Genomic DNA, 19,865 nt, shown 5'->3' on the forward strand with positions numbered 1-19,865 from the left:
TAATACATTTAAGAAATGTTAAGAAATGGATTGAGAAGAATTTGCTAAGGGTCAAAGCTAAAGTTATTTCAGCATAAAACAGTTAAATTCCTAATCAGATTATCTCTTCTTTCAAGCCATTTTGCTTCTTTATTTACAGAATTAGATATATGAAAACATGAAATTGTCAAACGTATTTGGGGGTGACTATTAGTATTAAACAGGATTCTTTGCTGTTATAAGGATTATGTGATGAGTGAACTCCTATAACGTTTCAGAGTTCAATTCCAGAACAGCTTTCCAGGGTTATCTAAGTGGACAGATTAATCTGTCTGCTGAATGAGCACAGCATTATAGATACCAAGTGAAGCCCAAGCAAATAAGGCTAAAGAAAAATCAGTAAAGAGGTTAACAGGTGGCAAATGAAGACAATCACCTCAGTTTTATGAAAATATTTGATATTTTCTCTAGGGAACATTGAGAGGCCAAGTCTCAAGATAAAGAAAAGCAGATAATAGTCATCCAGGCAATCCAGGCACTTTTGGCCTTGTTTGTAATAGAATTTGGTTAGCTTTTCCAGGCTTCTGACTGTGGAAACCCAGTCCTTGCTCTGTTCCCTTAGGAGCCTCAGCTGCATTTCCATGATGCATGTGGTATGTGTGCAAGAGTCCCCATATTTGATGAATGAATGAATGCAAGAATGAATGACCAAATACTTGACATTGCAAAATGTCAAATGGATCTTTTGTTGTTGTTAATCCTCACCGGAGGATATTTTTCCCATTGATTTTTTTTTTCTTGAGATGGTGGGAGGGAGGGAGGAAGGAGAGAGAGAGAGAGAGAGAGAGAGAGAGAGAAAGAAACATCGATGTGAGAGAGACACATCGATTGTTTGCCGATGTGGATGAGATCAAACCTGCAACCCAGGCCAACTGGGGATGAGATCAAACCTGCAACCCAGGTACATGCCCTTGACCAGGAATCAAGCCAATGACCCTTCAGTGGGTGGCCAATGCTCTAACCACTGAGAAACACCGTCCAATGCTCAAATGGATCCTTTTTTTGGGGAGAAAAGTGGGGAATTTGGCCCTCAGCCCTGGTTTGTAGACAGACAAAGTCTAGACCAATGGAAATCAGACATTCATAATTTCATGCCTGGATTCTGTATGATTGTAATTTGCTTCCTGGTTCTAAACTAGGCACTTGAGCAGGCAGGTAAAATAATTTACTCCAGAAAGTACCAGTTTTAAAATTGCTACTGTGGAGCCCTAAATGGCATCTTTGTGTCCCAAAAGAGTTCTTCTGTATCCTTTGCTCATGGTGATGATTCAGGATTTGCACGGCTTTCCTTTCCCTTCACTCTCTGAGGCTGGTGCTTGTCATTTCCCTTGGAGGTCTCTGGGTGGCTGCACACTGACGGAGTTAAGTACTTTCTGAGATTGCTTTCTACTCTCTGAATTTGAAGAAATCAGAAGTGAGACACACAGGACTGAGATGACAAGTGTAAAGGCTGGTGTGTGAAACCAGCTTCTGAAGCGCTCAGGGTGCAGCTTTGAAAACTAATTTCTCACCGTTTGGTGATCATGAAGTACTCCTATCTGCTGTTTTCTTTATTTTCCAAGCTGAGAGTTTATATCCTGGCCTTTCCCAACTACTTAGTGGGTTGTATTGGTTAGGTTCAAGGCAGTAGTGCCATGTTTTAGAGACACCTAGAGTAAAAAAATTACATGAAATTTATAATTAACTACATTTTGAGAAGTCATTGGTCTACTCTACATAGACTAAGAAACCTCAGTATATGTATAGCATTGGAAAAGTAGCTTACGTACTTTACCTAGAAAATGAAGATAAAACAAATTTTCTCATCCAAACCTTTCTCAAAAGAGTATGTCATTATGAAAAATGATAAAAATGAAAGCGCTGAAAGACATCAATCTGTGTTCTTATTAGGTAGAATGCACCTGTCATTTTTTTCACATTAGACTGTCAAATTAGCTTCATATATATGTATCATATATCTTTAGCAACAACTTATTCTACATGGTTTTGAATAAATGAAGTGGTCTCATGCTGCAAATAGATTGATACTCTTTTTGATGCTGCATGATTGGACTGTTTTCAAAACTCAAACTATATATTCTTAACCTAAGTGAAAATCAGATTGAATCAATATGATTAAAAAGTTTGTAAATTCAGCAAATGCTTTTTTCCAAATGTCAGTAATAGTCTTTTAAAATCTAATTTTTAAATTTCAAACCATATCCTATTTATATTTTTTAAGAGGAGAATCAGTAATTTTTGTGTGTGTTTCAGTCACAATTAACTGGCAACCCCACAAACCAATAAAGCATGAAACAATTTTAATATATTAAATAAACCAAGCTCACAAATTTCCTATCTTTAGAGGTTTTACATAGAGAGAGACATGTGTAATGAGGCTTGTAGCAGGTTTGTGTAGATGTCATTGTTTGTGTTTATTCTGTTCCTTTGCATCTATTCTGTTCCTCTGTACCTCAGAGGAGAGATAGGCACTTAAGAATAGTGGCCACATAGACACTTTGGAAAACATTAAAAACAGAACTACCATATGATCCAGGAATTATACCACTTCTGGGTATATATCCAAATGAAGTAAAAACAGGATATTTAAGAGAGATCTGCACTCCCATGTTCATTGCAGCATTGTTCACAATAATCAAAATATGAAAACAACTTGTGTCCATCAAAATGAATGGATAAAGAAGAGATTTCATATATATTTGTGACAACACGAATGAACCTGGAGGGCATAGAAAAAAAAAAGACCAATACTTTATGGTATTATATGTCGCATCTAAAAGAAAAAGTCAAACTCAGACATAGAAAGTAGAAAGTGGTTGCAGGGGCTGGGGATGGGGAAACAGGGAGAAGTTGGTAAAAGAGTACAAACTTTGTTATAAGATAAATAAGGTCTGAGCATCTAGTGCAAAACATGGTGATTATCTATATATATAAAGAGCCAGGGGCCGTCACATCTGAAACAACCGAATGGACGACTGAACAGGCTGAGTGGGGCGACAAGGCCGGCAGGGGGTTTAGTGAGGGGCGACCAAACGACTGAACAGCAGGCTGTGTGGGGCGACCAGGCCAGCTAGGGGGGCAGTGAGAGGCGACCAGGCCGGCAGGGAGCGCAGTTGGCGGCAAACAGGCCAGCAGGGGGGGCAGTGAGGGGTGACCAGGCCAGCAGGGGGAACAGTTGGGGGTGACCAGGCCAGCAGGGGGGCTAGTGAGGGGCGACCAAGCCGGTGGGGGGGCAGTTGGGGTGACCAGGTTGGCGGGGGCAGCAGTTGGGGGCAACCAGGCCGTTAAGGCCCAGTTAGGGGCAGTCAGGCAGGCAGGCAGGTGAGCAGTTAGGAGCCAGCCATCCCGGATTGTGAGAGGATGCCCAACAGCCAGTTTAGGCCTGATCCCCCAGGATTAGGCCAAAACCGGCAGTCAGACACCCCTTGAGGGGTCCCAGATTGGAGAGGGTGCAGGCTGGGCTGAGGGTACCCCCCACCCCATGCACAAATTTCATGCACTGGGCCTCTAGTAGTTAATAACACTGTATTGTATAATTAAAATTTGCTAAGGGCATAGAACTTAAATATTCTCACCCTCCAAAAAAATAATAGGTGATGGATGTGTTAATGAACTAGATGGGAGGAATACTTTTCACAATATGATATATACCTATATCAAATTACAATGTACACTTAAATATCTTACAATGTTATTTGTCAGTTATACCTCAGTACAGCTGAAAAGTAATCATTGACCTGGGTGTAGACACAGAGCTTTAGAAATGGGCATGTGTTGTAGGTCAATAGTGTCTCCCAAAATTATGTTTAAATCCTAACCCCTAGTACCTCAGAATATGACCTTATTTGGGGATAAGATATTTACAGTTAAAATGAAGTCATTAGAGTGGGCCCTAATTAAGTATAAGCAGTGTTTTCATAAAAAGAGGAAATTTGGAGACCAGCAGAGTGGGAGAAGGCCTTGTGGAGATGAAGGCAGAGATTACAAACCTAGGAACCCCAGAGATTCCCAGCAAACTACTAGAAGCCAGGGAGAGGCCTAGAACAGATTCTCCCTCACAGCCCTCAGAAGGAACCAGCCCTGCTGACACCTTTATTTTGGACTTCTAGCCCCCAGAACTGTGTTCATATGTCTATATATCTATATCCACCAGTGTCTACTTTGTGCATCAAAGGATTGTGCTTATATAAATCATTATTTAGAAAGTCTCTATACCTTGAATTAAAACACAGAAATACTGGGATCGGTAGGGACAGTATTCATTTTATTAACTGGACAATGTATGAGGTTGGTAGTTTAATCAACTGATTACTCTTTTTGGTTGTAATCAAGTTGACTCCAAATTGGCTGCCTTTCTCAAGTGCAAATTCTCATCACTTGGGAACTTCAAGTGGAAGATTTTGTTCAAGTCTCTGCAGGTGCCTTTGCTGCTGCTTGCCGATCAGAAGGTGTCTTTGCACTTGGAAAATGGGATGTGTGATTTCCTCATGCTGAGGAAAGTGAAAGCTTAGATGAGCTATTCAACTACTTCCCTGCGAATGCCATGTCAGTGGGACGGGGTGAAGGATTACATTGTGGAGAATTTTGAAGCTAAATATAATCAGGCAACACCTCTGTCTTTTGAAGAAGCTGATGGCCAGGTGCTTTAATCAACTTGAATATTAGTTTGAGTGAATTAAAAACTCTCACAGCATTTTGGCTGGTCCTTAATGACGTCAGCCCACTTGGTTGAATGTCTCTTCTTCATTTCCACTAGCGACAGCCTTCTCTGTCTTAGATGGTAACCTCCTTCCTGGCAATGAGCCCACCTAGTAATGTCTTATGTATGGCATTTAATGGGCTGCCACATCCAAAGAAGGGCCCAATTGTTTTAAATACAAACAATGAGATAATTTGGTAGGGAGGTTTTTTGGATGAGCACTGAGGACTTTATACCTCTGAGTTTGTATGCTTTACTAATCTCATTTAAATATGTAAACCACTTGCTAACTTGGGGTTTCCTCCTGGTGTCAGGTTCTCCCTTGCTATGGACTCCAGTCAGGAGGGACTAACCAAACCTACTGGCATCCAGCAGGAAATAATTTGGAATCAGGGCTGTTTTAATTTTGCAGGTTCTTGCAGCCTCTCTTCACCTTGCAAGGCAGTGAGGTGCAAATTGATGGAATGAAATGTCCAAGGCCCTAGACAAGAGAAGAATATAGGCACTGGTTTGTTCCTGAAAATCAACATCTCGGTGTAAACTTTTTATTAGATCTTTTCATATTTGCTTTGAAAGACAACTGTGTGAAGATGGCTTGGAAGACTTACGGGAACCATTGTGACATTTGGTGTTGACCGAAATTTATGCGCAAATGTACTCATATGGGGTAGCAGTGCGAGTTCTAGGATAAATTACCAGCTTTAGGTCCATTTTATTGTTTTAAATTGTTAGCCTAGATTTTGTTACATTAAACTCACATTTAAAAATTTTATGTACGAGATGACACTTCCCTTATTTCCTACTCTAGACAAGCAGAATACATCTTGGGAAAGCAGTTACTTTAGGGAAAAGGGAAATGGGCTCTGCTCTGGTCATCTGAGCATCATTTCAGCCCTCCCCAACCCTCCTTCAATCTCCTCTACATAGTTAGGAGTGGGCCAGTGATGAATATGCATGTGTCACACACCTGTGACCGAGAGATCCTCCATCAAGAAATGGCAGAGTATCAGTTACTTGAAACGGATGACCGGTGGCAGCTGCTGTCTGTGGCTCACCGGGCGCCCTGCCCTGCGCTGACAGCTGCACATCACATCCTGCCATCACACCACCTCTGCCACCTCCATCCACAGAAGGGGCTGAGCCTGCTGGCATCACTTCCTGGGCAGTTTGCTCCTGAGGTAGAATGTATAAAGATGTCTCTCTGAAGTTTAGGAAATAAGATCACAATGATTTTTACTTTTTGCTATTAATAAATAACAGTAGTCCACGATGTTTATTGGTTACTTAACTCTATGAACATCTTACAAAAATTATCTCATTTAGTCTTCATGACAATCCTTTACATCAGAGGCCAGCAAATTTTTTTTTATAAAGAGCCAGATATAAATATTTTAGACTTTGTAGGTTATGTACTGTCTCCAAACAGGGAAAATGTGTAAATGAATGGGCATTTCCATGTTCCCATACACTTTCTTTACAAAAATAGGTGATGGGCCAAATTTGGCTCATGGGTCATAGTTTCCCAACTCCTGCTTTCTGCTATCATACCCTTTTGATAGATGAGAAAGCTGAGGCCCAGGGAGTTTAAGTAAAGGGTCAAAATAGCACAGCTGTTAAAATGCAGAACCAAAGGAGTCTGACTTTCATTCCTTAGTCTTAACTCCTATGAGCTACAAGTTACCCTGCCATGAGAGATGACAAGAAATTGGATCTTAGTTTCTGCATGTTGTAAGTTATAGATTTTGACCCAAACTTCTAAGAGAGAAACCTCCAGTTCCCTTAGAAACGTGGAGGGAAGTATCAGTCCATGTCTTGAAGATGCTATTTAGATAATATAGATAATATAGGTAGTCTAGTCTATAGCACATTCAAGTGATGGGACTGCATCCTGAGTAATTGAATAAGCCTTTTAAGGGACTCCAAATGACCTGGTATTGTGGCCATTTTTGTCATTAGGATTGAAGAAGCCAAATTACCCTAATTTAAAAATGTATGTAAACTATTACTTTTTAAAAAAATATTGATTTTAGCAAGGAAGGGAGAGGGAGAGAGAGATAGAAACATCAGTGATGAGAGAGAATTGGCTGACTCCTCCACGCCCCCCACTGGAGATCAAGCCTGCAACCTGGGCACGTGCTCTTGACCTTAATAGAACCCGGGACCTTTTAGTCTACTGGCCAACGCTATACCCACTGAGCCAAACCGGCCAGGGCTAAACTATTACTTTTTAAATTTGATTATACATTGGTGGTCCATGTGTTACATAGTAAGATAACTTTGGCATATTCCCAGGAAAGATTTTTATTTTTATAAAAAATAAATTATGCTGAGGATTTTTATGTTTAATATAAAACCCTGGAGTGAGAAGTCTAAGCAGTTTTTATTTTCCAGGATGGACAATTTCTTTTGTGTTTTATTTCCATGGTAACAGTTAAGTTTCGACTTGAGAACAACAAACCTACATGATAACCATCCAGTTGACATTGTTGGGCATCCCCTTAGGGAATTCGTGTCATGGTATCGAGATAGCACCTGAAGTATGTTATAACACAGGCTTGTTTGTTGTTGTTTTTTTAAATATATAAAGCAAGGCTGAAGTTAGGAAACATTTAGTTTTAGGCAGCAGTTCAGCACACCCAAAATACCATGAGTGGCCAGACTTCAAAGACGTTCCCGGACACCATAAAGAGCTCCAGAACTCATAGTTCCTGACCTTAGGGTGAATGAAATTGTAGGAAGCATGCAGCTGGCAAAATGGAGGCTTCATGTGACTAAACATTGTTGCTTGTGCTTTGTTTGAGGGAAACTCAAAATGGAGACACTCCCTGGTGGAGAAATCAGAGAGTGGAAACGCTTGTGGGGAGGTAACCCTACTCTCTTTGAAAATCTGAAGTCTTTGAATTTAAGTGAGCCTCCATTCATTACTAAGGAAGCTGACAGAGAATAAAACCCAACTAGTGGAGAAGTTGACTGCTGTGTTCCTGTGAAGTGGTTACTGTGAATTAATTGGTGTAACAAATTATAAAGGGCATGGTCAATAAATGCAGAAAAAATTTTGTTGAATCATTTCCTAGAAAAGATAGTCTTAGGCTTAATTCATTTAATGAAAAAAATAACCCAAATAAAAAATGGAATTATGATACCATGGACAACTTTTTTGTTTATTTTCTTGTCGTTATTTTACATATCATATAGTCTACCCATGGTAAGTATTCCACTTAGTGACTTTTAAAATAAATTTAAAAATTGTGCAACTGTGGTAAACAGATTTCTAAGATGGTCTCTAAGATTCCGTTCCCTGGTGTATGAACCCTGTATATTACCTTCCCTTAATGGGCAGGACCTTTGAATGTGATGGGTTCCCATAATTAGACATTAAATGGAAAAGTGATGGGATTTTGCATATGTAATTAAGTTCTCAAGTCAGTCAATTAAAAGTTAGTGGAGAGAACCAAGATGGCGACGTAGACGCCTGTACTCGCTGCCGCCCACAACCACATCAGAATTACAACTAAACTACAAAACAACCATCATTCAGAACCACCTGAGATCTGACTGAATGGAAGTCCTACAACTAAAGGAGTAGAGAAGAAAGAATATTGAGACAGGTAGGAGGGATGGAGGCACGGACGGGCTGGTCCGACACCCACATGTGGCGTTTTTTTAATGGGGAAGGATTTCGTGGCTGCAGAGGCTTCCTGCGAGGAGCAAGGAGTCCTAGCTGAGCACCAACCCCCCAGCCAGGGTCCCAAAGGTGGGAAGAGAAGTCCCCATAACTTTGGGCTGTACAGCCAGCGGGGATTGTGGCTGAGTGGCACGGAGGCTCGGAAGAAGGCCCACTCCCAACTGGAAGCAAGGGGACAAATGGAGGATTTGGAAGACAAGGTTTGGATTTTCAGGCTGGGATTCTATACATAGGAATATAAGGTACCTTATGGTGCAGGGAAGAAAAGGGAGCCTCCATTTGTACCCTTGCTTGCAGTGGTCGAATGGCCTTCTTGTGGGTAACTCAGGAAAGATTTAACTGGAATCATGTTAATATTTTATACTTATATATAATTATATTTATATGTAATTACTATTTTAGCTCCAGACCCAAATGCAAAATTAGTTTCCAGTTTTTTCTTTTTTTCATGCATTATTGCAGTCTGAGAAAATGCTTTTATTTCCCCTTTATTTTGCTCATTGAGTACTTGAGTATTTAGCTAACAGGTTTTCAGCATATTTGTTTATTATGTTTTTGATAATTGAGAATCATCCATTTTTCTAGCTGGCTACTTAATTTAATGCAAAGAGGTGTCCTATGTTATTGGAAATTGATAGTCTTGTTATATAAATTATTTGAATAAAAAGAAGCATATCATCTGGCATAATTGAAAGAATTCTAATGTTATCTCTGAAAATTTAGTCACTGATTGCTGTTAGTTGTATTTTAAGTAATCCATATTAGAGGATCAATGCCATTAACCTTTCTTCATTCGTATTCTTTTTAAAAAAGACTTTTAAAAACAGTTTTAGGTTTACAACAAAATTGAGAGGGAGGTACAGAGATTTCCCATATACACCTGCCCCCACAGATGCATAGCCTTTCTCATTATCAACATCACTCACCAGAATGGTACTTTTTTTTTTTTTTACCAAGGATGGACCTACTTTGACATATCAGAATTACCCAAAGTTCATATTTGACCTTAGGGTTCACTCTAGGTGTTGTACATTCCATGGGTTTGGACTAATGCATAGTGACGTTTTAATATATCATTGTAATATTATACCTATACTAGAGGCCTGGTGCACAGATTCATGCACTGGTGGGGTCCCTCCGCCTGGCCTGTGCCCTCTCACAATCTGGGACCCCTCAGGGGATGTCGGACTGTGGGTTTCGGCTCAGTCCCGAGGAACCCCACTGGTGCACGAATCTGTGCACTGGGCCTCTAGTAGGCATATAAGATCTTTGGTTAATCTCTTCCTGCGCCCCCCCCCCCCTCTGAGATTCATCAGTCTGTTCCACGTTTTTATGCTTGTGCGTTGAGCATCTGCCCCCTAATGGTCAGTTTGCATCATAGCTACTGGTTGAGTGGTCGAATGGTTGCTTAGGCTTTTATATATATAGATTATTTTCATATTACATTGTGCACGTAGATGGATTAATTTAGCTTTAGATGTTAAATTGGGCTGATAATTCTAATAGAACTCTACAGTAAAACCTTGATATAATGGACTAATTCCCGTGAGGGGGTGTCCGTTACAGCCAAAAGTCCGTTATAAAATAAAGTAGGTTTTCTGAATATGTATGTTAAAAAATTGACAGATTAGTCAGTTTACCTGTTTTTACTTATGTAGACACATTTGTGTAATTAGAATTAAGGAAGTATGAAAAGTTTGATTTCACAGAAAAGTTTTCCATATGTATTACAGTAATTTTAAGTTTATACTGAATAGGTCTAGTGAGTGCGTGCATTCAGCAGTCACTGGGAATAAACACATGCACACGGCTGGGGTGTGGCTTAGCGCACTCGTCGGAATATCAGCTGCGTGCGTTAAAACTGCTGTGGAAAGCCAGCCACGCGGCAACAGAACCAATTTCCTTGCTCAATGTGGTGTGATCACGTGCTAATCATTCACCAAATGTTACAAGCAGTGACTCTTGGATTTAAATATGTAAAGTATGGTTGTAGATACGTAATATTTAGTTATGTCTGTGGAATTACTACAGTGTTTTTTTCCAACATATGGCGTATTCGCTAAAATTTCTTTAAAATAACTGAATTAATAACAAAAAAAACCCTTGTTAATTTAATTATAACAAATCTTGGTTAAAAGCTTTTTAAATTAACAGGGTGTTAAGTTTCACTTATGACATATGGACTGGAAATTTTGTCTGTTAAATTCCAAGACCATTCGAGGTCTGCAAAATCGTAGTAGCTTGGGAGCCTGGAATCTACAGAAATTCCCTGACTTGAGTAGGTCTGGTCCTTCCCTAGACTAAGTAGCGTGGCAGAAATCAGGCTGGTGAAATTATAATTTGCAAGATCAACTATGTCTTTCTTTTTTTAAATGTTGAAAATAATAATAATAATAATAATAATCATACTGAATATTTTCAGTGCCCTAAAAATCCCCCATGCTCTGCCTATTCATCCCCACCTCTGCACCACTAATTTTTTTATTGTCTCCATACTTTTGCCTTTTCCAGAATGTCATATAGTTGGAGTCATATAGTATGCAGACTTTTCAGATTGGCTTCTTTCACTTAGTGATATGCATTTAAGTTTTCTCCATGTTTTTAAATGGCTTGATAGCTTATTTCTTTTTAGTGCTAAACAATATTCCATTGTCTGGATGTACCAGAGTTTATTTATTCATTCACCTACTGAAGGACATCTTGGTTGCTTTCCAAGTTTTGGAAATTATGAATAAAGCTGCTGTAAACATCTGTGTGTAGGTTTTTTTGGACATAAGATTTAAACTACTTTGGGTAAATACCAAGAAGTGCAATTGCTGTATTACATGGTAAGAGTATATTTCTTATTCTTTTTAAAAAATATATTTTTATTGATTTCAGAGAGGAAGGGAGAGGGAGAGAGAGTTAGAAACATCATTGATGAGAGAGAATCATTGATTGGCTGCTTCCTGCACCCCCCCCCCCGCCCTACTGGGTAATCAAGTCCGGGACCCTGGGCATGTGTCCTGAGCGGCAATCCAACCATGACCTCCTGGTTTATAGGTCGACACTCAACCACTGAGCCACACCAACTGGGCTTATTCTTTTTTAAAGCTTGTAGAAAAGCTGACTTAGTAAACATGAGACAAAGATTAGTGGTTGAGTTGGTAAGTATTCTATAAAGACAACATATGCAAACAGTGTTCCAAACGAATCTAGCAACTGAGACCAGGGCTGTCCACTAGAATTCTGAACACCTTTCCTAGCATCATCTCCTCTGGCTCCAAAATGGCCAGGTGAGTCAAAGAAGTGCCAGGAAAATAAAGCAGCTTGTCTTACTGAAGCTAAGTTCCCTTTACCTCCACCTCTTGATTTGGTTAGCATGGCTCTGAATAGGCCTTTTAAAACTAACATTTGACAATATTACCTGGCTCAGATTTGGGTTATGCTTTTTATAAAAATCCTTTAAATTTAATGCTAGTCTTGTACACTGTTCTTTTGACAGGAATTGTGAGTCATGATCAAAACCAACGACAGTAGTCAATTGTTGAGGAGTTGCTGCAGCCTATGGCCATAGTGCCACACAAAGCCTGAGTTTCCCCAACACAATATGTATATAACAAAGAGGGTGCTTATGTTGGCAGCCCAGTCAGACCCTGTGGCAGTGGAAGGCACACAAGTTGGTGAAGAGCACTGGGCGAAGAGTCGGGAGGCTTTGGCTGGAGTTCAGTCAGCCATGAATAACACGACACGTCACACATACCAAGTCAAGCATTTTTCCCACTGACAGAAACAATGCTTCCTTCTCTTCTCAGGATTATTATTGAGATAAAATAAGTCAGAGTGCCTTGAAAAAAGTGAAAAAAACAGTGGCAAATATTAGTACTATTTCTTTCTTCATTTAGCAAATATATACATGCCCGGCATGCACTGTCCCCATTAGTGCACTGGGAGACACCTCGCTGATCTATGAGCTGGATCTTTGGCTTCTCGGTTAGTGGGGAGATGACCCAACAAGCATGTCCTTACAGTGCAGTGTGGTTGGGTGTTAGAGCTTACACGGCTCCGAAATGCTATAAGAGAACACAAGTGGCCCTGGCTAACTGCATAGGGAGATAGTTGAAGTCGTCACAGAGGTAGTGGGTTTTGATTTGGCTCTTGGAAAATGAGAAGTTTGCCAGACTGTAAGGGAGTGAATAGGCAGAAAGGCCTGCATATTCAAAGGCATAGAGGTTAGCTGTGCATACCATTATCATCAAATTAAAATGAACCCAACTGAGAACCTACTCTCCCTCTAGGCACTGCGGAGGACTGGAGAACAACAGTCAAAAAAATGGCCACAGATCCTATGTGTTTTTGGATTTATTTGTTAATTTTATTAGTTTCCTTTGGCTTCTGTAGTAAATTACCACAAACTTGGTGGCTTAAAACAACACGAATGTATTACTTTACAGTTCTAGAGATCAGAAGTCTTAAAACCAAGGTGTCACCCAGCTGAATTCCTTCTGGAGATTCCAGGGAAGTTCCATCTTCCTTGCCTTTTCCAGTGTTTAGAGCAGTGGTTCTCAACCTTCCTAATGCCACCACCCTTTAATACAGTTCCTCATGTTGTGGTGACCCCCAATTTCATTGTTACAAATTGAACATAATTAAAGCATAGTGATTAATCACAAAAACAATATGTAATTATATATGTGTTTTCCGATGGTCTTAGGCGACCCCTGTGAAAGGGTCGTTCGATCCCCATAGGGGTCGCAACCCACAGGTTGAGAACCACTGGTTTAGAGGCTGCCTCCATTCCTTGGCTCAGGAACTTCCCATCCCTTCAGAGCTAGCAGTGTGGCATCTTCAAAATTCTCTCTCCGACTCTGGCCCTCCTGCCATTTTCTTATAAGTGACCCTCAGATCACTCAAATAATCCAGGATAATCTCTCACCATCTCAAGATACTTAATTTAATCACATCTGAAAATCTCTTTCGCTCCATAAGGCGACATAGTCGCAGCTCCAGGAATTAGACCAGGGACATCTTCCAGGGGGCCATTATCCAGCCTACCACATTCATTCAGCCGGTAGCTTTTAGTTTCCTACTATTTGTCACTAGAATAAGGTAAATGAGCTTCTTGCTCTTGTGGGTTTACATGAGTGTTTTGGATAATGGAGCAATTGTATTCGCTTGTGTGGGCACAAGATAGATTTAAAAAAGAAGTGTTTCATACCCAGTACATCCCAAACTGACCTGCCTTCCTCCCTACACCAGATTTGCTTCATCTCAGTTGATCCTTCTAGTTTGCTTATACCAAATTTTTCAAGTTACACTTAAGTCCTTTTTACCTTCTATATACCACATCTAATGTGTCAGGAAATCTGGTTTGTTCTACTTTCCAAATATATTTAGAATCTAGCTACTTCTCCTCGCCACCACCAGTTCTACCCAAGATCAAGCCCCTGTCTGGATTACTATAGGAGCCTCCTCCTGCTCTGTCTCATGCTTGCCTGCTACAGTTTATCCTCAGCAGAGCAAACATAAGGATCCTCTTAAAATGAAAGTCAGATCATGTCACCTCTTATAACAGCCCATTCCTCTTAGAGCAAAAGCAAGATTCTCTGGGCATTGCTCCTGTTTTGGGCTTTTGCATTGTCTGTGTCTTCAGCCCTCACCCTTTTCTCTCTGGGTTTACATGCCCATTCCTTCACCTCTATCACATCTTTGTCCAAATGTCCCCTTTTAATGAGGCTAACCTAGTTACCCCATTTAAATTGCAACTCCCTATCCCTTACTTCTGACTCCCCTTGTGTAGTTTTCCATTTTCCATAGTACTTGCCACCTTTTATATATACACTAGAGGCCCAATGCACGAAATTCATGCAAGAGTAGGCCTACCTTCCCCCGGCTGCTGGCACCGGCTTCCCTCTGGCACCTGGGACCCGGCTTCCCTCGCAGAGGGAGGCCCTGCCCACCTGGCGCAGCCTGCCAGTTGGTGGCCTGGGCCTCCCTCTGCGGGGCGATCATGGGACGATGGCTGGACCCCCAACCAATCGCATTGCACCCGCCTTGGCTGGCCTGCCACCAGTGGGTGTCATAGCGTGGTCCCGGATGGTAGTCCAGATGGTTGTCCGGATGGTCGTTCCGTTGTTTGGCTGTTCGGTCGATTTGCATATTACGCTTTTATTATATTACGCTTTTATAATTTGTTTAGTTAATTTGTCTTCCCCAAGAGAAATTTAAACTTCAAAAGATTAGAGATTTTGCATCTCAAGCACATAGAACCCAGTCTACATTATATTTCTAGCAAATATTTGTTGAATGAATAAATGAAAAAAGTCACAGTGTATGCCATCAAGAAACTTACCTATGTGAGGAAACATGATGGCACCTCTGAAACAATTATGCACCATCTTGGATTCTTTGCAATTTAAGTATTGTACCATCTTTAGGTGGGAGAGTCATAAAAGGTCTGCAATGAGGGGAAGTAAAAATGAACTCAGGCCTTCTGTGTGAAGAGTGTGTATTTGAGAAAGGATCATTGGGTTAAAGAGGAGACTCCATATCAACTCCCTGGTCTTGTTTTGCAATTCAGAAAGTAAACGTCATTCATTGAGCACCTGTAACATAATGCATATTTCACTAGGCCCTCTGAACAAAGCAAAGTTTCCTCTTTACAGTCTGGAGAACTGGGTCACTTGGTAATTCTTGAAACCCCTTTGAAAAATAATAAAATTTTAGGTCCAAATAGAGTATCAAAATTCCAATTTTCCTTCTTACTCTTGGTCTTTGCCAAGAATTACTATAAAATAATGTTTTTAAAAGGATAGCATGTATTCTGCCAGCCTGTCAAGAAGTGTTTCTACTCTTCTGCCAACCAAAAGGAACCGAGAGCAGGTGTAAATGAGGTGTGACAGATGAAAAAGAGTAGGAAAGATTTCAAAGCCTGAAAGGAAAGGAGTTCTAGACTGTTTTAAACATGCTTATTGGAGACTATGTAAAATTATTTACATTGATAGCAAGGAAGATATCTGTAAAAGCTATTGTTTTTACTGTATTACAGATTTGCCCCCTGAGGGATGACCCCTGTCTGCTGAGCCAGTCAGTGTGTAATGATCCCTCTGCTTGTTCCTGTTCCCTTTTCTGTTTCTCTTACCCTCTCTCCTCCGCTGTCTTCCTTTTGTCTAAGGATCTCAGCATCTTTTGATTTGCAGCCTTTGTGAGTTTGTTGGCAAGGACATGTAGGCTTTTAACAAGCCAAGAGGTCACATGTGCAAAGCCCTGGGGACAGTGGGTGGGTCTACATCCATTTCTTCTTCATTAGGACATTAAAACATATGTCACGTAGAAAGCAAGGAGGTCTAAAGTGGAAATGTTTGTATACTTTTATGAATATATTTAGACAAGACTGATGCAGTCTATTTGATCAATTAATTTTTATGATTCTAAATGTATTAGCCAAAAATATATTTAAAGGCCACTTTCCCTTTTCTCAACTGTGTGTAGAACAACTGTGAATTTTTTTTATGTGTATGAAAGCATGGGGCTATTAGTAATGTCAGTAAGATGCTTATAAATTTCATATACTTTTTCTGTGAAGTTTCAGAATGTTGTTTGTTTTGTTGTTTTGCTTTACGGCGTCCTTTCTTTGGTTATAGCTATCTATCACATAGCCCATTTGTCATCAATGACCCATGACCACTTTTTATTAGACATACTTGAGAAGGTCATGGAAGGTCATGGATCTTAACTCAGTTGTAAAGGAGACATTTCATCTTCCTAATTTGCAGATTGTGAGACCACCGGGGAATCTTAAAATTTGATTGATGATTACTCACTCAAATAAGTTATGGCAGTAAAATAATTAAGAAAAAATAAATCTAGAGCAAAATCAGATTAACTATGTTTTATAAGATTTCTCAGGCTTTTTGTTTACTTTTAAAATTGTCATTTTCATTACTGGCTAAGAAGTTCTTCCTAAACAAAACATTGACAAGCTTTATGTTAGTGGCCATCTCTTGTTGTTGAATAAAGGTGTCTAAGGTTCTGATCTCTTTTTTGGAAATAACTTACACATATGCAGGAAATATGGTGGAGTTCAGATATTTTGAGTGCAGTGAGAATGGTAATCCTAAATTAATTGCTCTTTTTCTCTTAAAGATAAAATTGGTGATACTTATGAGTAATTCTCATAAAAATGTCTCTGTCCAATTAATGAAATTGTACTGAATAATAAAATCAGTTCATTCCTCAAGAAACGATTTAGAATTATTATTTGAGCCAAATAATAATTAAATGCAACAAATATTTACTGAATGCCTATGTGCTAGATACATTTGTAAAGTAAATTACTTTACAATTTGCTTTCATATGTATTTGTTCCTCATTGTTTTCATATTATCGCATTTGATCCTCATAATGGTCTCAAGCAATTGGGTAAACAGTGTTTATTAATTATCCCAACTTCATTATAAGAGAGAAAACTAAAACCATGAACTTGCCATGGCCAGATAGTGGCTAGTAACAGAACAAGTCAAGAAGCCAATTCTTCTGGCTTCCTGTCCTGTGCCTTCCCAAGTATTTTACCCTGCATTCCTTCTGCCTGTTACCACCTGCTGCTCAAGTAAGTGAACCATACCAGTGGTTCTCAAAGTGTGGGCACAGGACCTGCCCATACCAGTGGTTCTCAAAGTGTGGGCACAGGAGATTCTCGGGCCCCACCTCTGACCAACCAACTCAGAAACTCTGGTAGGGCCCAGCCATCTGTGCCAAACAAACTCTGCAGGTAATTCTGATGCACTCAAGTTTTGAAAACCACTGAACTCAAGAATACATTTCTTTGTCAGTAAACATGTGGGTGAGGCAGTTTCTTATTTATCCATAAGAGCTGCCTTGTGGGAGGCACAGGGAGTGTTTGCCTTCTAGGAACTCATCTAGTTGAGAAGAGCAGACTAACTCAGCTGCAACAATTACATGTGCCTGGAATTGTTTCAGCTGAGTAAGTGCGAGGTCAAGGGTAGAGCTATTCATGCAGTGGGTCTTCTGGGAAGAGAGTCATCCCTGAAAGTAGCAATGGTTGGAGAAGGCTTCCTGGAAGAAAAATAAATGGAGATGGGCCTTGAGCTGTTAGTTGTAGGATTTGGAGCGAGGAGGGTAGAGAGTGGGATTCTAGAAGAAAGACAAGTTTGTGAAACAGTAGGAATAATGGTTTGAGCAGAGCTTTTGTGCTAGGAATAGAAATAGATTGCATGAGTAATATGGACCAAATTGTAAAATTCCTTAATCAAATGTTGGTCTAGTACAGAACAATGGGGAGCAATAATAGATTTTTATTAAATAACTGATATAATAAAAGCATTTTTAAGGAACATTAAACTGCTTTATATAACAGGATCCACTCACAGTGTTTTTTGCACACTGTCTGCTCCCCCCATAAATATTTATGGGTTTTGAAGTAAAGTCTGGTGTGTGTGTGTGTGTGTGTGTGTGTGTGTATTCAGCATCTGAGGATATGTTTTTTTCTTTTTTTAAAAAAAAAAATTTAGTTTGCCCTGACCAGTTTCGCTCAGTGGATAGAGCGTCGGCTTGCGGACTGAAGGGTCCTAGGTTCGAGTCTGGTCAAGGGCATGTACCTTGGCTGCGGGCACATCGCCAGTGGGGGGTGTGCAGGAGGCAGCTGATCGATGTTTCTCTCTCATCGATGTTTCTAACTCTCTATCCCTCTCCCTTCCTCTTTGTAAAAAAAAAATCAATAAAATATATTTTAAAAAATTTTATTTTATTTTAGAGAGGGAGGAAGGAAAAGAGAGCAGATAGAGAGAGAGAGATAGAGAGAGAGACAGAGATAGAGATAGTTCAGTGTGAGAGAGAAACATCAATTGGTTGCTTCCCATACATACCCTACCAGGGATCAAATCTTCAACCTAGGTATGTGCCCTGACCAGCAATTGAACCTTCAAACTTTTTGGTGAATGGCAAATAGCTCGAACCAACTGAGCAACCCGGCCAGGGCAATAATTACATCTTTTGATTGCTGAATGAAATAAGCTTCTGTGCCTTTTATTTGGACGAAATGGTCTTAATCTGCTGATGGGGAAAAGAAGCCAGGGTCTCCTCTGGTTAATATAACTGGTTTTGCACTCCCTCACAGGCCGTCCCATAGCAGAAGCCCTGCATGTGTCACCCATGTCCTTGGAGATACCCCTGAGTGATAAAGAAAAGGTTAAGTTCTGTTTAAGAAGGTCATGAGCATGGAGTGTTTTAGCAAGCTTTTCACTCAAAATAAGGTTGAGAGCTTAAAGTGATAAATCTGTTATCTGGAACACTGACTCATGCCATGGCTGAGGTGAGGCGCCACTAGATCTTGTTTCAGAGCCTCATCAATCAAAATGTTCATGTTCCCACTTCTCAAATTCCCTTTTAAAACAAGTCCAAAGCGTATAGTCACATTTAAAATGACCTTTTATTTTTATCCCACCATTCTCTCATAATTTCCTCATTTTTATGTCTTTCTATCCTTTCCTGTCTGATTTGTGATTTTTCTTCACTTTTGTTAAGGAATCCCTACTGAGGGCTGGATTCCTGCTGAAGCTTTTCTCCTCACCCACTCCCTTGGATTTTATTTTTCACTTTCTCTTCCTTCTTACCTTAAACCTTTCTTATGTTTGCATTACTTCCATCCCTGACTTACTATATATGTATATTTTTCCCCTCAACTACCTCTGCTCTTTGTATTGCATAGATGTAATAATTTTCATATATATGAAAAGATAAAGAATGATGCAATGAACAACATTGTCCTCTCTGTTGAGCTTAAGAAGCAGAGGATCACCAATTTAGTTGAATTCCTACCCCCAACCATATCCCTCACACTTCTGCCTAGAGGTAACCACTGTCGTATATTCTATTTCACATCCTGTTCTGATTGTCCAGGGCAGGAGGAAGGATGCTGCCCCAGTTCTCAGCCTCTCCAGTGGCATCTTCTCTTTGCTGCTGGAAGCTAAGTCTGGACTGGGGCACCAGGGCCTGAAATGAGAAGACCAGCCCACTGAAGCCAGGGGTGGGAGGGGCCGGAGCAGGTGGGAAAGGGTAGCTTTCACTACAGACCTAGGATGCATTGCTCCCCCTTTGAGAGTCATGTTTTTATTCAGGTGATCTTTCCTGATCTCTTTGACATACTTGAATAAGAAAATGTTCTGGGTTCAATGAACTTTCAGTAAGCACTTTCTCAATGATTGATTGGTGCTGTGCTTAATAGGACTTTATTTATGGGGCTGTATTCACTTCTGTCCTTTCTTCCTATTACCCTTTTCTTTGGTATAAAGAAATTCTATTACACTTTAAAATGTATTTTTATGTCAAGAATTTTCTGTGTCTTTCAATTGAAGTATATTTGTGTCAAAGCTGAGTGATGTGTATTACATGCTCTGCTTCTCAGTATGTTTGAAATATTTCACATACACTAAAGCGCTTGGGCCA

At 40.1% G+C, this 19,865-nt stretch overlaps 1 protein-coding gene across 1 annotated transcript in view; it reads left to right on the plus strand.

The window, feature by feature from the left end:
- Window positions 1–3,517: 3,517 nt before the first annotated feature.
- The window catches only part of NRCAM (neuronal cell adhesion molecule), a 233,960-nt gene continuing 217,612 nt past the window's right edge, over window positions 3,518–19,865 (plus strand). The window contains exon 1 of the mRNA XM_023751014.1: window positions 3,518–5,916. The gene's annotated coding sequence lies outside the window, so the exon portion shown is untranslated. The remainder of the gene's footprint in view (window positions 5,917–19,865) is intronic.

The sequence above is a fragment of the Myotis lucifugus genome, unplaced genomic scaffold (genome assembly GCF_000147115.1).
Source record: "Myotis lucifugus unplaced genomic scaffold, Myoluc2.0 scaffold_18, whole genome shotgun sequence".
NCBI classification, from domain to species: domain Eukaryota; kingdom Metazoa; phylum Chordata; class Mammalia; order Chiroptera; family Vespertilionidae; genus Myotis; species Myotis lucifugus.